Source organism: Pleurodeles waltl, chromosome 5, assembly GCF_031143425.1.
Source record: "Pleurodeles waltl isolate 20211129_DDA chromosome 5, aPleWal1.hap1.20221129, whole genome shotgun sequence".
NCBI lineage: Eukaryota > Metazoa > Chordata > Amphibia > Caudata > Salamandridae > Pleurodeles > Pleurodeles waltl.
This window is the reverse complement of record NC_090444.1, coordinates 232,433,210-232,452,460: the sequence shown is the minus strand read 5'-3', so window position 1 is coordinate 232,452,460 and position 19,251 is coordinate 232,433,210. Positions and strand designations below refer to the sequence as shown.

Here is a 19,251-nt window from a genome sequence, read left to right as displayed (position 1 = left end):
TTTGTAATTCTGCAGTGGGATGGATTTTAATAGGACCAAAACAAATCTAGACACTTTACTTGGTGATGTACCAGTGATAAGTATTCTACGAAACCTACACATTATCATTTGCTCATTATTACTTTAGCAGTAAAACTCTGTGTCACGACACTAGCTAATATCCACACCTGATGTTAGGTGTGTGAGGAGCCACTGACACTCAGCACGGCCGAACGTTTGCACTCAATACTAGGTCTGTGGTGCTCATCACAGCCTAATGTCTCCACCTGGTGCTAGTACTGTGGTGCTCATCACACCCTACTGTCTCCACCTAATGCTAGGACTGTGGTGCACAATGCAGCCTAATGTCGCCCTCTGATGCTAGGTTCTGATGCTAGGTCTGTGGTGCTCATCACAGCCTAATGTCTGCACCTAGTGCTAGGTCTGTGGTGCTCATCACAGCGTAATGTCCCCACCTGATGCTAGGTCTGTGGTGCTCATCAAACCCTAATGTCTCCACCTGATGCTAGGTCTGTGGTGCTCATCGCAGCCTTATGTCTCCACCTGATGCGAGTTGTGTGAGGAGCCACTGACGCTCATCACAGCCTAATGACTCCACCTGATGCTGGGACCAAAACAAATTTAAACATTTTACTTGGTGATGCACAGAGATAAATATTCTACAAAACCTACTCATGATTTGCGCACTATAGCTTTATCAGTAAAACTGCACATCCCAACGCTAGCTAATATCCACACCTGACGGGCGAATGTTTGCACTCGATACTAGGTCTGTGGTGCTCATCACAGCTTAATGTCTCCACCTGATGCTAGGACTGTGGTGCTCATCATACCATAGTGTCTCCACCTGGTGCTAGGACTGTGGTGCTCATCACACCCTAGTGTCTCCACCTGATGCTAGGTCTGTGGTGCTCATCACAGCCTAATGTCTCCACCTGATACTAGGTGTGTGAGGAGCCACTGACACTCATCACAGCTTAATGTCTCTACCTAATGCTAAGTCTGTGGTGCTCATCACAGCGTAATGTCCCCACCTGATGCTAGTTCTGTGGTGCTCATCACACCCTAATGTCTGCACCTGATGCTAGATTTGTAAATGATGTTAGGTTTGTGAGGAGCCACTGATGCTCATTAAGGCGCAATGTCTGCACCTGATGCTGGGGGTGTGGTGTTCATCACAGCCTAATGTCTGTAAAGGATGCCAGGTCTGTGAGGAGCTGCTGATCCACAGCAGTAAGTAAGAGGAAGAGCAAAGGTAGACAGATTGGAACAATTCAAAATGAACTGTAACTCTGTAACACAATGCACAACCTCAGCGCTTCCCATGAGCAAGAACTTCTATTAAGCACTGCAAAGCAGTACATTCAACAAGATAAGGTCATACTCACCTTTATGTAAATCATGGACCACACACCTGATCAACAAAACACAGGTAGAAGGGCATATATACTCTTAAAGTATTCATTTAATATTTTTATTTGCAGATACCGGTCTGACCTGAAAGAGGCGTTGAAGGCTATGGACAATGGGGTAAGAATTCACAAATTAATATTTCCTTCTATGTATCAGAAGCTATAAGAGATGCGAAGTGGCTTCACGGAAGGGGTAGTTAAGTTATACTTAGGCAGAGCGAGCATCTTAAATTGTGAATTTCCTAATTTGTCATAAAAAGCAACTCTAAATGTATTAGTCAAACTGAGCTCCCACTTCAATATAGGTTTTAGTTTTTTTTAAACTAATTGTAATCTAACCTTATATTTTTTATATTTTTTTTACATTATTGTCTCTTGGAAATAGCTTATTTCAAAGTCTGAGGAGCTGTGCAATTCATTCAAAACAGCCTGCCTCAATAAAATAGGCAGAGCAAGGAAGAGGACTTCTTTTTTATGTTTTTGTATGGTTTTTAAAGTCATACACACTAATCTCTATATTTAAAAATCTATATGAGGGAGGAGCCAAAATGGCGGACTGAGCCGACGTGCACCCTCTTTACTCTCCTTCTACCACCTGTGAGCTGCTGACATCAAGCACCTTTGAAAAGCAAAATGAAGAATGGACAGTGAAGGATAGAAGGATACGCCAAAGACATGCAGGAACAACAAGCAGACGTATCAGGGCAACCATGCATCCAAAACAGCTAGATGCCATCCAGGCTGTTCTCGAGCAGACCTGATCTAAGGTAAACTTAGTCCTAAAGTCTAGGTTTAGACCTGAAGTCTAACTTTAGACCAAAAGTCTAACTTTGCTACTAGTAAAGTTAGACTGTAGTTGTAAACTTGGACTTCAGGTCTAAACTTAGACTATTGGACTAAGTTTACATTTGTGAATTTGGCCCCAAAATGGTAACCGAAGCCTATCGTCTCCAGTAAATCACACTGCACTTATGGTCAGGAGCGAAGGGAGAGGCTGTCAGGGAGGAAAAAGGCAAAACTCAGCATATGTTGTCAGACTTGAAAAGAAGCCATAGGTTTCTCTGCCCCTTAGCTGCCATATGAGACCTTCAGGCAACTGTGCACACCAAGTGAATGCCTCCAAATATGAGCATACAGAAGTGTCTTACTCAACACATACAAGTCCCCTCACAGTCTAATGAGCAAAAGAGGATCTCAGAAGGCAATTATAGACAAATAATTGACATTGCAAGTCCGAGACATGGACATACCAAAAAAAAGATCTACAAAGTTCACTTCAAGATTTGAGAGAAGTCCTCAGTCCTGAGGCAGTGTTTGAGAGACCCCATTCCAAGTCTTCAGGTAAAGCAAAGAAGAAAACACACAAGGAGTTAAATACTGGCTCCCCTTGCATTGACCTGAGGGTATCTTTCAGATCTTTTGTATCCTACTGCATCCCTCTCGAATGCCTTCAATCGAGTTGCTGCCTGTGGATCCGTCCCTGACACTGATTGTGCCTCTCAAATATATTATGGGGGCTACCCTGACTCTGGGACTGACAGCCGCTCCAACTCTTCATATGATGCTAAGACCTGTGCCAGTGCTCCATGTGTTAATGCCAGCAGCAACACCCCAAACCCCAGAGAGAAAGAGCCTGTAGTCCTTTGTGATTTGATAAGCAAATCTACCACAACCTGAGTTGAAGAACCCCCACCTTGACTACTCACGCAACCCCAGTCTGATACGCTTCCATTATATTAGAGATGCTCAGCCTTGGAGCGATAATACAATGATAGCGATGGCTGTATGACAAGGAGAGCCTACTTTTAGACTTCTGAGAGGCCAGTGGCTGTCACACCTTCCACGACACTGGCCTCTACCCTGCACCTTGCACCTCTAATGAAGAATCTGCCTCTTTCTAAGATGAAGAGATGGGTGGTAGAAGTGCTTTACTTCCAGCAACATTTAGTGAATGTAAAAACAAATGTACTCAGAACCACTTCTTCCTTTTAATGAGGGCCTGACAGACACCCTTTTGGGCACCTGGCCGAATCCAGGTTCTTACCTTTTGCTCAATAGCCAAATAGCTAAAAGACCCACGTGATAAAGCATGTTAGGGCCCGCTAAGAACCTCCATTTTTAATGCACATTTTACCTTAGCGTTTCCTTTCTGTTATTTCCATGGCTTTTCATTCATATGATAAAGTACTGAGAAATCACAGCGCATGTTGCTTGTTTCTTGTGAGCCTTGATGCTATCTGGTCTGTACACTCTGTCCACGCATGAGCATGTAGAACGCAATGCCTTCAGTATTCTGATTGTCCATGAAGACAGATCCGCGATAGTAGACATTTCATAGCATCAAGCCTGCACCTCTGACACAGTGTGGCACGAGTTGTGTTTGTGTTATAAAAACTGCCTCTGCACCATATTCAGCAGAGGAGCAACCTGGAACACGGCAAGCAGTGCCTGAGATGCAGCTTGGTTGACTCTGGCGCTGAAAGTGATTCTGACCCATATCCTGCACAGGACATATATCCCTCACTACATCAGGCCAGCTTCCCAGTGTATCTTATGGGGAGTCGGGCTGTCCTAATAGATCTGGTAGAGGGTACTCCCACTATGCTCTCAATAGCATAGGTAGAAGCAGATTGTAGTGTGCCAACACAATAACATTACCATGGCGGAACTGTTTATGTTTTTCAAAAAAAATATTTTAATGCTGGTTACCATGGTTTGTCTCATTTGCCTAATAATCACAGCCCATGTTTTTCACGCAAGAATAAGATTGCTGAACTAAATGCTCTAAAAGACATTTTGTCACCTTTTGCGTGTCTCATCTTGTGTAAGCTGTGACAACAAAAGTGTAGATCTCTTTTAGCGACTTCCTTGGAAATCTGAGTAGCCATGTTTGAGGTTGCAAAACCCATCTGGTACCCTGGTATGTTTAGGGGTTCAGGTGGGGCACTGTGAGGTAGCTAGGAAACGTGTCAACATTTCCTGATGGTACATGTGGACTGAGTTTATTTTGACCAGACACACTGTTTTACTTGATTGGTAGGAACCAAATAATACTCAGACCTGCTCTGGGGGACGGATTTTTCTTCCTTGAACACCTAACACCAGGGAGCCTTGTGGTTCAGGCTCCACTAGTAGGCTGAGTCCAAATGACTTTCCGACCCCCCCCCCCCCCCCTTCCCACACATTGTGGAACATGGTGAGCAATATCTGGCCCGCAGTCCAAAAGTACCTCCACGCCAACCTCCAGCAAATTTTTCTGGATGGCCAGTGTGCAGCAAATAACATAATATGATTGGGCCTGAAACCCTACCAACTGTTTGGGTAGCTCAGTTGATACCAACATGGTGCTTTGCTACCAAACCTGAATACGATTTATGGGCTTTTCGATTGATGTCCAGCAACCACTCATGGACATTCCACTTGATAGCACCTGTCTCTTTGGAGACAAAACAGACTTAGCATTAGAGTTCTGTAAAGAGGGCAAAGGAATGGCATGGTCTCTTGGACTTCTACTGCCCACACAGCAGTTTTCCCCAGCAATATTCCCCCCTTGTTAGGGTTTTTAAGAGGTTTACAGCAGAGGCCCTGAGCGACCCTGTCTCAGCAACAACAGACCTCCAAAGCCTTTCGAGGTAAAGGTTAGGGATTCATCCAACAGCATCCAGGCCCCAAGGGGAAAAATCGAACACTACCCTATGCCCCATGCAGCCGCCACTGCAAAACCCCTTCACTTTGTCTTGCAGCAGTGCACTGTCACTCAGTTAGAGGCCAAATAAATGAATATCTTCATGGGTGGTGAAGCATCTCATCGGGGAGATGGGTGCTTCAAATCATAAAACACTGTTTTGTCATACCCTTCATTTCCACCCATCCAAACATGCCACCTACACCACAACAGCCTTTAGAGGACAACTTTTCAAATTTGCGATAGAACGCTCAAGTTCTATTGAAGGAGGGTGAGTTTGTGTTTGTTTCAGTGACTAGGATTAGCTACTAATCCCATTGCTTTCTGGTGCTGAAGAAAGATGGTGGGCTTCATCCTAATCTAGACCTCTACCTTCTGAAGTTCTTCCTCAACAAGGACAAGTTCAAGATGCTCATATTTGCCTAAGCTGTGGCTGCTCTGGAACCAGGTGACTGGATGTTGGAGTTGACTTTGCAAGATGTCTATTTCCACATTTCCATCCTGCTGTCTCACATACGCTACCTGTAGTTTTAGTTAGGCCACAAGCACTTTCATTTCTCAGTACTCACCTTCAACATTACCAGTGCCTCACAGGTGTACACAAAAGTGATGCTGGGGGGTCATTGTCCATTTCTGGTGGTTGGGAATACCAGTCTCCCCATACTTCAATGACTAATTACTAAAGGTGGGCTCTCCTCAAACAGTCATGTCCCACATCCAATCCGCTGACATCACTGACATTTTCAACCAGTGTACTGAAGTCACACTTGAATTCTTCATAAAACGTAACTTTCATGGGCATCATCCTGGAGCCTTCCTTTCACTTTTACAAATGGGCTTTGATCCTGATATTTCAATCTCTGACCTGAGTCTCAGTGAAAATGGCATTAAGAATTCTTGATTGCTTGGCCTGCTGCATTCTGCTAGTGGACCACGCTGGATGGCACACACAGATTCTGCAGTGGGCTCAGCACCAAGGAAACCTCTCTGATTCAATACAGGTGTATGAGTAGACTACAAAGGATCTGCAGTGGTGGCTGCTTGACTGCAGTTGGACCTGTGGCAGGTCCCTACCCCACCCAGAGACAATGGCTGTAACGGAGGTATCATTTCTGGGTTAAAGATCTCAACTGGGAGAGGCAGAGACCAGAGGACACTGATGTACAGCATAAACCGCCTCAAGATCATCCTGTTGTAGCAGTGGGAAATTAACTTAGCATTGAAACCCTCCACGAGAACCTTCCAAGGAAACAGTAGAAGGTTCTCATGGACAACAATGCCACCATGTGGTATGGCAATGAGCAGGGTGGAGTGGGTTGTGGATTCTATGCCAGGAAGCCCTGAGCGTCTGGAAATGTCTGAGTCACCAGAGCACCTCTGGTCATACAACACCTGGCAGGATCTTTAAACTTAAGGGTGGACAAACTCAGCCTGCATTGCCTAGTGTATCACAACCGGATGTTTCAATCAGAGGCAGCACAGGGCATCTTCCAGAATTGGCGAGAACCATGGGTCAATTGTTGTGTCAAAAGATGCACTTTCCTATGTGTTGTGCCACACGCTTCACTTTCCTGTGTTGTTCCATAAGCTTCACTTTCCTGTATTGTGCCACAAGCTGCATTTTCCTGTATTGTGCTGCAAGCGCCACAATCCTGTGTTGTGCCTCAAACTGCACATTTCTGTAATATGCCTGTGTTGTGCTACCAGCTGCGCTTTTCCTGTGTTGTGCCACAAGCTGCACTTTCCTGTGTTGTGCCACAAGCTGCACTGTCCTGTGTTATGCCACAAGCTGCACTTTCCTATGTTGTGCTGCAGATGTCACTTTCTTGCATTGTGCCACAAGGTGCACTTTCCTGTGTTTTGAAACAAACTACACTGTGTGTTGTGCCAAAAGCTTCACTTTCCTGTGTTGTGCCACACACTTCATTTTCCTGTGTTGTGCCACATGTTTCACTTTCCTGTGCTGTGCCACCAGCTTCTCTTTTCTGTATTGTGCCACAAGCTGTATTTTCCTGCGTTGTGCAGCAAGCTTCAGTTTCCTGTGTTGTGCCACAAACTTCACTTTCCTGTGTTGTGCCACAAACTTCACTTTCCTGTGTTGTGCCACAAACTTCACTTTCCTATGTTATGTGACAAGCTGCACTGTCCCGTATTGTGCTACAAGCTTTGTTTCCCTGTGTTGTGCCACAAGTGTCACTTTCCTGTCTTCTGCCATAAACTTCACATTCCTGTACTATGCCACTAGTTACACTTTCTTGCAGTGTGCTGCAAGCATCACTTTCCTGTTTTGTGTCACAAGCTGCACCTTCCTGTGTTTGTGCCCCAAGCTGCACCTTCCTGTGTTTGTGCCCCAAGCTTCAGTTTCCTGTGTTGTGCTTCAAGCTGCACTTTCCTGTGTTGTGACACACGCTTCACATTCCTGTACTGTGTCACAAGCTGCACTTTCCTGTGTTGTGCAGCAAGCTTCACTTTTCTGTATTGTGCCACTAGCGGCATGTTGCTGTGCTGTGCCACACGCTTCACTTTCCTGTATTGTTCCACAAGCTACACTTTTCTGTGTTCTGCAACAAGCTTCACTGTCCTGTGGGTTGCCTCAAGTTGCACTCTCCTGTATTGTGCCACAAACTGAATTTTCCTGTGTTGTGCCACCAGATTCACTGTCCTGTATTGTGGCACAAGCTTCGCTGTCCTGTATTGTGCCATAAGCCTCACTTCTTTTGTGCCGCATGCTGCACTTTCCTGTGTCATGCCACGACCTACACTTTCCTGTATTTTGGCACAAGCTGCACTTTACTGTGCCACAAGCCAGACTTTCCTATGTTGTGCCACAAGCTTCACTTTCCTGTGACATGCCAGAAGTTGCAGTTTCCTGTGTTGTGCTGCCATTGAAGGCGTCAGACACCTTTGGCATGTGCAGGAAGCACACAGCCCCCCTTGCGCACCTGCCTCAAACTACCGCCTCTCACCACTCTTCCCCACAGACTCACCAGTAGCCTTCACTGCTGGCTAAGTCCACTATGGGGAAAGTGGTCCAGGAGAGAGGCAGGGACAGCTGTTTGAGTCTGTAGGCCATTCGGACTATAGCTTTACTGGGTGTGGCGAAAGCACCCCAGCTGCTGCCTTAGCAAAGTCAGTGGAATCCTGCTATCCTGGCAATCTGCTCCCGCTGGCCTGAACAAACCTCAAACCCTGGCTGCGATGTCCAGATCTTCCAATGATCCTAAGGATTAGCTCGGCTTTACCCACACCCTCACTAGCCCATGCCAAGTTAACTGGTCACCAACACTACAGCTGGAGCCATTGGGGTACATTAAAAGCAAAACTGGGGGTGAATCTGCTAATCTCACCTTGTACACTTAACAAATCTCCATAATATAACATAAACCCTTATGTTTCTCTTTTTGTTTATTTCTAATCATGGAAAAATGTGGTATTTCTTCTGAGTGATTTCTGATGGTGTCGTTTATGACTGATAAGCCAGTAGCTGTGTTGACTAACAGGCAGGGAAGGCAACAATTCAGGCCCAAGTTTTTCAAATGAGGTTTTAAAGAGTTTCAGACATGCCATGCATTTTAAACAGTTTCTAAATGACTTCCTGAAAAACTAAACCCAGTAGGCATCCAATTGTGTATTGAATAAAACCATAAAACTGTGAGCCCTAATTATAGGTTATTCACAAGGTTCAGGAGATGGCAACATTAATGATGCATGGGTCATGGTTCCGACAGAAGGGTATGTGAGACATGGCACCCTGAAATGACATATCTCACATTTCTAAATACTCTTGGATAATAGGAAGTAAACTTATGTTAGAAAATCAGTCATTCATGCCATTCTTCAGATCCTCTGTGACTGACCAAATCCAGCCAGAAATACATTCTGCCAGACCTTCTCTCCTTAGTCATGTGTCTCTGCCTCTTCTACCTCTCAGTTCTCCCTGCTCACTGATGTTATCAAAAGATGTTTTTGACAAATCAGGCTGCAAAACGGCATTTTGAGAGCATGACTTGTTTACAGGGATCCAGGAAGCCAAAGACATTTAAATCTGTTTTGACCACCATCACCTAGACACAGAGGACTAGCGAACCTGAGGCTTTATCTTCATTATGTGGTCAGACCAGTGGGGCCTTTCCATGGTACTTCAACTCTGAGTGTCACTTCCCTCAGGAAAAATTAAACTTTTACAAATGTTTTATTTATTGAGAGAAATCACATCACAAACATGTCAGAATGCCATCATTTACAATCAATCTAAAATACAACTACAAATCCTTTCTGCCTCGCATATCAATAACTATCATTGTCAGTACTTTCAGCAAATCATTCTGCTGGTTCCTGTTTATACTTCATCTTCATAATTTCTATAAAAATAGACCTTGATTTTTCAGCCATTACAATTCCTTATATACCACTTATCCAAAATTTTCCCAGAGTGTCTGGAATTTTTTATAAGTACCACTCAATGCAGATCGTTTCTCACATTCTTTTACTTTCATCAACTTTGTCCTCCATTGATCAGCTCTTCGTATTAATTTAGTTTTCGAGTTTTGAAGAATCAGTGACCTTGCCACTGATGTGACTGTAAATTATTTTTTCCTATGACTAGCACACAATCCTATACTTGGTGAATACTTCAACAGTATTAGTTACAAATCATCTGGGATATCAAAATGGAGTATAATATAACAATAACTGCAAATTGAGTCCCTAGTATTCCACTAACGTGGGACACCCCTCAATCATATGTGTCCAGTTGCCTTCTACAACTTTACTGCACCTAAAACACTTTGTTGACACATGTAGGCCAATTTTGCTTAGAAAGGCAGGTGTCCTATATAATAACCATTTAGTGTAGCATTGCATTCTGCAATAGTTTGCTCCTTTCAAAATGGAACAATTGTATTTATTTTCCATTTTTCAGGAATCTGCCGTAATCTCCAACCCCTCCTGCTTTAGCCATTTTTGACTTACTCTATTAGTTATGCCTACTTCATTAACCTATGTAAACCTCAGTTTCCTGTATTTTATCAGCCTATACATGTTTGCCTCCATAAGGTCCTCTGTGAGGTCAGAGTTAGCCATAACAACTTTTGAGTCCAGATTTTTTTAAAGTGTGAAAGCTAAAAAAAGGACCATTGAAGGAGACCTCTGGTCAATCTAATGACAGGTTCAATATCCACCCATTTCTTACACCCATTATTTTTAATAAAATCCCTGAGATAATCGTAGCCATTAATACTCTGCCTGCACACTGTGACCCATAGTTATACTGTTTGCCGCAAAACTACGCTAACGCAGTTTTGGGGCAAAACGTTTAGCTCTGGCTTGCGTCATTTCACAAAGTCAGCCGTGCGTCGTATTTATTGAATGGGGCAAGCTAGCACTAAACTTGGGCTAGCGCATTAACAAAAATCTTTTTATATCTTTAAAAAGCTTTATGTGCAAAAAATCAAGGGAGTGTAGTATTTAGATTATTGAATAATGATAAAACAGACATACAAACTAGTGCAACACTTCCTATTATAGACAGGTGTAAATTATTTAATTTTAAAAAGAAGGGACTTGACTTTACAAACAAGTGGTTAATAATTCAGTTCACACAAATTATCTATATTTCCTGTTGTGTAAATGCCTAAATATCACTTTGGAATCTAATTTTCTAATGTCCATTGCTCAGAGACTTAAGTGTCTATTGTGCAGTGAAATAATTAAATCTCTTTTTTTATTTGTTGATTTTATGTGCCCTCAATTGTTGAAATTCATTAAAAATGCTAAACAAAACTATTGTTGCATTGCATAACCAGGTTTTTACAAAGTGCCATATTGTCTGCATATAGTTTAATTGTAGACCTCACATTCATTGGCATCTCTATCGTCATGTCTTCCTTCATGGCAACAGCAAGTGATTCAATAAATAACACAAATAAAATAGGCGAGAGCAGGCACCCTGCCTTGCACAGCGTGTGACCTGGACAATTCCAATATCCATAACATTCTCTGTTAGACATGCTTTAGCTCCCTTACATACATTGGACATTATTACCTTAATAAGTGAAGCCAGCAGGCCAAATTTCTCCAGGATGCAGAAAAGGCTCTCCCAATCAACAAGGTCAAAAGGCTTCTGCAGCCAGGAGAAATATCTGCACTGGGATCATTTTAACACCAAATAGATTTAAGGCCTCCAATTAAAAGGTTAGTGTTAGAAGAAAGTAGTCTACTAGATATAAAACCACACTGATCCCGGTTTATGAGCTGTCGCACCACTACTGCAGCTTTGACAAATGAGGGCAGAATATTCCCTCCTTGTACTATGTTATTTGCTAATCTGAGACTATATTGCTTTAAAATGTACTACTTTAAAAAACTCAGCTTGAAAACCACCCGCACCACAATTTTCCCTTCCTGCTGGAGACTTTACCTCTAAATCTACTTCTTCCAGCTTAAATGAGGATAAATAATGCACAGGGCATCCTCCGGTCCAATTGTGGTGTTGACATTTTGCCCAAAAACTCTCTGTGGGAAACTGGCACCTTGTTGCAGTACCCCACCCCCCATCTTTCTGAATGCAACTTGAAGTGGAGTGCACTGCAATCCTGCTAACCAGGTTTCCTGTGCCTGTGTTGTTTCCCTAAAATTGCAAAGGTATTTGGAAACACCCTTAACTATCACTTTAAGCCCCTAGTAAATAGGTACCTAGGTACCCAGGACATGGGGTACTAAGGGTTGGCCTCTGAGGGCAGCAGCACTGATTGTGCCACCCTAAAGGGCCATGCATCCAGATGCACCCAGCACTGCCATAGCAGGCTGAGTGTCCTGGTGCAAACCTAAAATACAAACTCTGCATAGCACACTGCCTGTCTGCCCTGTCCCCTATACACTGCTTACCATATTGGAAAGTCAACCCTCTGGCAGGCCTTTCAGCACTAAGGCAGGGTGCACTATGTTGTATGTGAGGGCATAGCTACAGGAGCAATATGCCCCCACTGTGTCCCTGCTAAACCTGGGACATGAGTGAACAGAGCAGCCATTTTAATATATGTGCTGGACACTACTCCCAGCCAAATAATGGCAACTCTGAACCTTGGGTTGTTTGGTATCAAAGAACTCAGAATGATAAATCCAAACTGGTACCAGTACTGGATTTATTATAAAATGTACCTAGGGATAGCCTTAGAGGTCCCCCCTGCAAAAGCTAACTACCCTAGCATGGTTGCTGACTTTTTCTATCCAGCTGCCACCTCCAGACAGCCAATATACAAACCTTGGGGGAGTCTCTGTCTCTCTGGTTTGTAAGACAATGGCGTTCATGGGTGGAGGAACTAACACCCCCTTCCTCAGGATTGTGCACCGCCCTGGCAGTGAGCTTCAAAGGGCTTCCCGCCCTTGAAACTAGATCTTCCAGGCCTGCTGCTAGCAGCAGATGCAAACTACCCACTTCTGGTTGGAGCAGAGGCAGGAAACCTAACAAAGGGTAGGGGGAGTGGCACCACCTGGCATGCACCACCAGTAAGATGTTGCCTGCGAGGTAGACCCTCTCTTTCATTTTCCTACATCTTGGATGGAAGGAAAATAGCCAATTAGATTTAGGGCAGTGACCCTTCCCACAGGAAGTGGTCTATATCTTATGTGTAGCCACCCAAAGGTAAGTGTCCCATTGGACACTACAAGGTTCCCTCTAAAACGCCCACTAAATTCAGTATTTAGTGGGCATCCTTAGACCAAGAAATCAGATTCGAAAGGACAAAGAAGCCCAGTACCAAAGAAGATCCAAAGCAAGAGAACTGTGGACCGGCTGCACCAAGAAAAGGCACCAAACCCTCCCTGCTGCACCCAGGGCCTGACAATCACCAATGCGGATGCGCTGGACACTAGACTGATCTCAAGAAACCCAGAGGACCTCCAGGCTTCACAAATCACCCAAGATCTCCTTTCTGAGTAGAGGTACCACTCTTCAAAAACAAAGAACCAATAAGCCAGTGAGGGTCACTTCACTGACCAGCCGATCTCTCCCGAACTGGAAGTCACAGCCAGACCCGACAACACACCGATGACCACTAGGACAAACCCCGCAAGTGTGCCAAGTTTGGTGGCCTTGCACCCTCCAGTGGTTAAGTCGTGCCAGTTCCCTTAGTACTGGACAGTAGGCCATCGGACTCCAAGAAAACCAGATCCCTCAGAGCTGAACCCGACCAGGAGAAAGCCCAAGTCGAGGGGCTCCAGGAACAACATGGATCTCCCATTGGAGTGTCCCCCTTTGTCCTGTGAGCCCCCCTCAAATAGGCCTACCTCCAGCTCCAAAGGGCTTCATTGCGCACAGCTCCTGGATCACCAACTCGCTCTGCACCCAGCCGCCCTGTGTCCTGCAAAGAGGAATCAGCTGTGCTCCAAGTGACCCTCACCCCTTATGACCTCAACACCAGAAAAGGTTCCCAAGGCACCACCTTTAAAGCTGCAGAAACCACCCTTTTCCAAGTGGTCCCCCGGAGAGGCCTTGCACCTGCTCCAAGAGACTTTACAATGCTGCTCCCGCCGAACCTGGGAGCCACCCAAGCCCCTCTAGCTGGCACAGCGTGCCCACCGACAACCTCAACCAACCTGCAAAAGTGAAAAACATGGTAACCAATTGTGTGATTTTATATGCATTTTTAAAAGTGACTGCCTATGAATGCCTATGGTACGTAATTACTTACTGAAAGACTGCATTTATTAAAAAAATTAAAATTCAGAACTTCAAAAGTACTTAACCAATCTTAATGATTGTGGTCTTAAAATTTGTAAAAAAATCTAAAGTATGTTTGTAAATTGGTATCAAGTTATTCCTTTGAGTATGTGAGTCTCATGATTGATACTGTGAGTACAGCAATTACTTTGCACTTCTCCAAGATTAGCCTAACTGCTTGACCAAGCTACCTAAAAAATTAGAGCATTAGGTGATCTAGGTTTCACCTCTGGAAACCAACTTGTGGTTGCCTGGACCTCCTGCACAGGGTGCCTAGCTTTGCACACTACAAAGAGGGCCAGCAGTCCTACACTCCCATAGTTTAGGAGTATCCACAATTGTTCAATATTATATATTTTCTCATAATGTTGTCAGACCTTATTTTCTATAGTCTTCAGATTAGTACTACTGGTATTCGTCTCCATACCACAGAGTAAATTAATAGTGTTTTCAACTTTTTTCCCAGATCTGTCAGGCTAAAAACATGCTCAAGCATTTACTCTCCTCATTCAGTTTTTGTAGGGTCACTTTACTGGAAAGAGACCTGCTCATAGTAATAGTGCTGTATCAGCGGTTTAGCTTGCTTGAGTTTCTGCATCTTGCCAATCTTTGCTTTACATATAGTTCATGTGTCGTTTTTAGGTGAAGCTCAAGATCCTTATTTTAAGTTTCTATGAACCCTCTACTAAATCCCTTGAAATCACATTGACTTTAATAGTCACCTTAAAGGTGTCCCATACCATAGCAACTCTAGCAGTCCCCTCACTTATTTCAAAATATTGCACAATCTCTGCCTCAATATTCTGAACCCAGGCCTCATTTTCCGAATTAACTTTATTAAAGAACCATCCGAAAGGAGAGCTAATCTTTCTTTTACCTGATAAATGTATCCCAACTAACGAATGTTCTGAAATAATATTTGCTAAATTATCATAGTAGAGAAGACCGCAGTCAATAGATGTTGGAAAATAATCCAACCTGGCAACTGATTTATATCTATTAAAATTGCAAGTATGTTCTAATTGCATTGGGAATGTATTCCCCCACGGGTCAATTAAATTTGAACTATACTTATAATCCTGGATTACTATAGCTGTTTTTGCTTACAAGTGGCTGTGGACAAATCAAAACCTTGGTTTTGGAGAAACTTTAAATCACTACCTAAAATCAATTGATCCGAAAGAAGACTGAAATAGTTCCAACAGGCCAGGATTAGCTTCACCTGGATAATATATCTTTGAAACTATCATTGATTCATTGTGTGTCTTACCATGAGCCCATGTCCCTCTTCGTCAGTTGGAAAAGAACAAACTTACCATCTCTATCGCTTGCTAACAAAAATTGCCACGCCCCTATGTGCTGGTTTGGTGCAAGACATGCATATAACATCTGCCAGTACTGAAACATGGCAAAGCCACAATATTTATTTTTTCTGAAGTAAAACTATAATAGGAGAGTGTTTTCTTTTACCCACACCTTGATAGCCTTTGCTTCACTCTTTTTATTAAACCCATTAACATTAAGATTAAATGCTATAGTTTTCAAGGCATTAATCCCAATTGTGTCACTCATTTCATGGTTTTCCAACCTAAGCCTACCCATGTCTCCCACATGAACTGTTTTCTAATGCTGCGCCTGGTATTCATCACTCCATAACATCCAAAATAAAAACAAGCAATATCTAAAGTGCAACATGCACAAAAAGTGGATATGTGCTAAAGTGCTATAATATTCAAGTAGAATGATTTATAAATGTGCCAATTACAAAATTCACATTACACATGGAGAGAGGAAGAGGGAGGAGGGGGGATAACTATGGAGGAACACTCCGTACTTAGCTCCCTATAATTCAAAGTACACACGAAAGTACGGGGTTCTCTAGAAGCGGACGTCGCGGATATTAGCGTAGTCCTAGGTTGTATGTATTCCTATTTGGAAGGGTAACGTCAGTGGAATGTCAGTTGGAAATTACCGAGTGGAACAGCAAGGGGAGGGAAGAAGGGAATTTCCTTTTACGGACTAGGTGGTCTCACACACTATATAGTGTCATGCTTCATCATTTGACCACCTAGACCCACCCAGGTAGGACAGTGCCACCTGGGCGGACTCAACCTCACTGTTAAAGGAACAGGAGGGAGTGCGTAAATAAACTTGTTTCTGGAAAGATCGGGATCCAGCTAATCTACTGAAAAACTAAAAACACCTAAGCAGACACCTGTGAAGAGCAACAAATTTAATGGTGGTGTCTGTTTGGTGTAGTTAAAAAGGGGGGTTGGGACACCTCTGTGAGGACAAGGACTCACAGGGTCACCTAACTAATTACTAGCCAACATGTTTCTGCCCTCAAAAGTGAGCCAATGAAGGTCTCGGGGCATTCGTCAGGGCCTAGGATCCCTACGTCTCACGTTGGAGGAAAATACTCTATGGGGAAATCAAAGAGTGAGAAAATGAAAAAAGAATGATCTACATTACCCAAGGAATTACCTTGAGGCGGCCTATGGGGAGAAAAGCAATTAATTAGCACTCTGGTGGCACACAGCACTGCAAAACCAACCAACTACACACGTGTCAAGGGGATGCATTCATGCACGAAACACATATGTTCAGAAAAGGTAAAATACATGCGTGGAGTGACTGAGTGGGTATATCTACACAAGTGGACAGTCCTATCACTGCAGGGAATTATAGTTCTTACCCTTTTCTTAGAGGCAGCTAGCCTCTGGTATCCAGGAGGGGGAGTGTCCCCTTATAGTCACACACTAAGGGATAGAGATGAACATAAAGACGAAGTGAGGAGAAGAACAGAAGTAGGCAGAATAGATACAGAGGGAGCAATAGGGGGGAAAAAACAAGTTCCCAGTAGGAACCCACTATTGCTGGTAGAAAAATACTGGTTAGGAGGAACCGAAGTGACTATAGACAAAAAGAGTAAAATTAAAAGCAATAAGGGCTTATCTGTGTTGCCTGTGATCCGGTATGCCACTCACTACATCAAAAGGGACGCTCGCCGTGCGCCTACTTCGTCCTCTCCTTGGACCGCTTGTGACAAGTGGCTGAGGGAGAACGGTCTATTTATGGCTGTAAGAAATTCCAGGTGCGCCCTGTTAGCGCGTAAATTGGAGTTCAATTAATGTTAATCACCGCCGCGGGCCTCCTTGCGTTACTAGCCTCGATATGATTGCCGTAATGGCGGGCGCACCGGCCAAGCCGGGGCGCCGGCATGAATGTGATCGATTGCAAAGGCGGGCCTCTTTAGGTTGATGGCGCGATGTGCTTTGCCGCACCCGCGGGCGCCCCAGCGGTGCTGGGGCACCGGTATGAATGCGGGCGAGTGCAAGGGTGGGGCCCGAGCCGGAAGATTCCGGCCCGAGCGCCACCAGCGGAAGGCTCGCGTTTACAGTGGACGCTGGGAAATGTAGTTCCCAGCGGTCCCGTAGCCCAAAGGGCTAAGAAAAATAGGGAAAAAAGAAAAAGCGAGGAAAAACGAGGGAAAGGATAAAGAAAAGGAAGGAGAGGGGGGGGGGAAGAAAAAGAGGGGGGGGAAACGAAAGAGAGGGAGGAGGGAGAAGGGATATTGTAGAAGAAATGCAACCGGGGGGTGGGGGGGGAAGGGGAAGAAAAAGATAGAGCAGATGCAGACGGAAGGGAGGACTCATAAGTTAGTCAGAGAAATCATTTATTGAGTGTGAACCAAGGGATCTCATCATTAAGACCATTGGTGTCCGTGTGTAATCTCCAGACCCAACGTTGTTCGGTCTGGAGCAATCTCTGTGTCATATTGGAGGACGATGGAGATAGTTGCTCAATGACCGTCCAGTGTAAGTCATCTGCCGAATGTTTTTCCAGAAGGAAGTGGTTAGTCAATTTAGTAGCCTCTCGTTTACAACGGATCGTACTCCTATGTTCACAGATTCTCGTGGCGACCTTTCTAGATGTCATTCCCACGTATTTAAGGTTACAGGGGCATCTAATCAAATATATCACGTTTTTGCTGTTACAGTTGGTTAGGGATCTTTGAGCCCATGGAGTCTTAAGGTCTAGGTCTATTGTGGTTGACTTTTTGGTGAAACAGCAGACACTGCAGTTGCCACATGGGTAGTGTCCTCTTGGTGGTGGGAGGCCCCATAGTGTGGTTAGTGTCGTCAGGGAATTGTTTTTTTCTTCTTTGGGTCTTGTGTGGACAACCATGTCCCGTATGTTTGTGGCTCTTTTAAACGCATGAAGTGGCTGCTGAAAGGGTAAACCACCAGATATAAGGATTTTCCACTCATCATTGATGATTTTCTGAATCTTATTGGATAGTGGATTGAAGGTAGTCACACACACAATTTGTTCAGTGTCAGACGTCCTAGTGCGTGGTTGTAGTAGTTGGTCCCTATTATTATTCCCCGCTCTTTTGTATGCTCTCTTCACCAGATGTGTGGGATAATCCTTGGTTTGCAGCTTACTAACCAATTTCTCAGCGTGTTTGCGGTAGTTTGTGAGGGTGGAACAATTCCGTCGTAGACGTAAGAATTGACCAACCGGGAGATTCTCCCTCAGGGACCTTGGGTGGAAGCTTTTGAATTGGAGCAGGTTATTCCGATCTGTGGGTTTATAATAGACCTCTGTGGCTAGAGCCCCATTGCTTTCATAGATTGATAAGTCAAGAAATGCTAGTTGGTTGTCACCTATGGTCATGGTGAAGTTCAGGAAAGGGTTAGCTGTATTTAACCAATTTACAAAATTCATCGCCTCATCTCTAGTTCCTGTCCAGACCAATAGAATGTCATCTATATATCGTTTCCAGAGTTTAATCTGCTGGGAAAACGGGTTGTCATCGTGGTTGACTACCTGTCTCTCAAAGTGATCAACATAGAGACATGCTAGGCTGGGTGCGAAAGTGCTACCCATAGATGTACCCTGTATTTGCAGGAAAAAGTTATCCTCAAACTTGAAGTAGTTCCTTGTGAGAGCCAAATGTGCCAAGTCAAGTATGAAGTCAGGCGGTGTACGTGACTCTCCTCTATTGGCTTCCAAAAGGTCGCTAATGACCTGCAGAGTGGCCTCCTGGGGAATGTTGGTGTATAGGGATTCTACATCCAGGGTGATCAACAGTTCTCTAGTTGTGTCAAAAGCCACAGAGTCTAATAAGACCAACACATCCGTTGTGTCTTTTAGGTAAGTAGGAATTCTTCTGACCAATGGCTGAAGGAAGAAATCCACAAATTGAGACAGGGGTTCTAGAACCGATCCGATCCCGGATACAATAGGTCTCCCTGGTGGGGGAATTTTCCCTTTATGCATTTTAGGGAGAATATAAAAGTAGGGAATCCTAGGGTTAGCCTGTATCAGGAAGTCTGCCTCATGTCGAGTAATCCAGTCGTTCTCTAAGCCCTTCATCACGAAAAAGGAAATTTCATCTTGAATATCAGGTGTGGGGTCTCGAGATAAGC

At 44.1% G+C, this 19,251-nt stretch overlaps 1 long non-coding RNA gene across 1 annotated transcript in view; it reads left to right on the top strand.

Moving 5' to 3' along the window:
- LOC138295587 (uncharacterized) overlaps positions 1 to 19,251 on the top strand; it is a 266,633-nt gene that overhangs the window by 237,972 nt on the left and 9,410 nt on the right. The window contains exon 4 of the long non-coding RNA XR_011203633.1: positions 1,485 to 1,530. This is a non-coding gene — a long non-coding RNA (uncharacterized lncRNA). The remainder of the gene's footprint in view (positions 1 to 1,484; positions 1,531 to 19,251) is intronic.